Source organism: Hipposideros armiger, unplaced genomic scaffold (genome assembly GCF_001890085.2).
Source record: "Hipposideros armiger isolate ML-2016 unplaced genomic scaffold, ASM189008v1 scaffold_315, whole genome shotgun sequence".
NCBI classification, from domain to species: Eukaryota; Metazoa; Chordata; class Mammalia; order Chiroptera; family Hipposideridae; genus Hipposideros; species Hipposideros armiger.
The window spans coordinates 1008518-1010041 of record NW_017731665.1 but is presented as its reverse complement, the minus strand read 5'-3'; the positions used below and the strand labels follow the sequence as shown (position 1 = coordinate 1010041).

Sequence of the window (1524 nt, the reverse complement as noted above, 5' to 3'; positions counted from 1 at the left end):
ATGAAAGCACCTGCTCACCACTGCGGTAACCCAGCTCCTAGCAGAGTTGGCAGATGGGAGGACTCCATATGCGGCTTTAAAAAAATGTATGTGTGAATGAATGGTTTTGGACGAGTTAATGTGCCCCATTCACAGATGTAGAAACTGAGGCTCAGAGCACGCGAGGAATCGCGGCCTCAACGACAAGGACGCCACAGTCCAGAGGCTGAAGCCCGTTCCTCCCAACCCCCCGCAGAGCACCAAGGAGCCCCTCAAAGCAGCGAAGCACTCTCCATAGGAGACCCCGGGAATTAGCTGCTCCGGAGCGGCGCGGGGCACTCTGGGAAATGTAGTCCGCGCTCCGGCGCCTGAAACGTCTGCTTCCGGCGGGCACGGTCCTCACGCGAGGCTTTGGGAAAGACGCGCGACACAGCCGAGGCAACTGTGCAGCGGCTGCTGGCGGCGGCGGTCCGAGCTAGGTTTCCGTTCCCCCATCGCCGAACGCCCATCTTGATTGTGCGCCTACTGTGTGTGTGCGCCGCGCTGGGGCTCTTTCCCCGGGGCCGAGATTGACGGTCCGGAAGGGGAGGTGGCTCGCGCGCGGTCGCAGTCACCGGGGCTTGGCGGGGCTCGAACCTACACTGCCTCCCCTTCCTGGCCTCTGTTGGCGGTGGGGTCCCGTGCGCGCCCCAGACTGGGAAACCACAGAGCGAGTTAGGCAGAGAGGACGAGGAGAGAGGATCAGGTATAGCCGACGGAGTCAGGCCTTCCGATACTTGGGTTGTTATCGCGGGCTAGGGTGCGTTAACCTGGTACTTAGGAGCTGGGGGTCTGGAATAAAAGATGTGGGGACCAGCCCCATTCCAGTCACTTCCTAACTGTGTGACCCTCCTTGGGTTCAATGCTGAAAACTCAGGGTTTCAGGTTTTGTATTTTTAACCTGTAAAGTAGAGGTAATCACAGTACCTCTGTTATTACTAAATTAGGAACAAATGGAGTGCAAATGCGTATTGCCTGGTGCTCATGAATTGGTGGCTGTTATTATTATTTAGAAAGAAGCAGGCAAGACAAGGACTGTTTGGGGTTGGAAGTTGTTGGGGGCTTGGGGAGGGAGGCAGACACCTTGACCTGGGAGGATTTATTACCTAGACAGAAGGTAGGCAAAGGGTCTTGGCATCTCTTTTGCAGTCTCACCCTGAACAACTTCTGCGTTTAGAAATGAGAACTCCAAAGGGCACTTCCGGCGTCTCCAGAGCAGTCTTCCTTCCTGTCAGGGATAGGGAGCCTGTTTACCCTGGAAGTGGTCGCGAAGATTATCTTGACCAAACGCTACTTGGGCCCCTCTGAACTCTTTTCTCTGCTAGGCCCTGACTTTTGGGGGTGCCTGTAAGAGAGTGCTTCGGACTGCAGGCTCTGGAGTGGGCCTGCCTGAGTTGGTTTGGCTCTTCCACTTTTCTAGCTGTGTGGCCTTGGGCAGGGCTGTGCACCTCTCTGAGCCTGTTTACGCATCTAAAACGTGGGTCTAATGATATCTACACGAGAGAG

The 1524-nt window shown here is 55.8% G+C and overlaps 1 protein-coding gene across 2 annotated transcripts in view; it reads left to right on the top strand.

Annotated features, from left to right (window-relative positions):
- The first annotated feature begins 402 nt into the window (after nucleotides 1-402).
- The window catches only part of ZNF500 (zinc finger protein 500), an 18309-nt gene continuing 17187 nt past the window's right edge, over nucleotides 403-1524 (top strand). For both annotated transcript variants that reach the window (XM_019660355.1, XM_019660354.1), the window contains exon 1: nucleotides 403-724. The gene's annotated coding sequence lies outside the window, so the exon portion shown is untranslated. The remainder of the gene's footprint in view (nucleotides 725-1524) is intronic.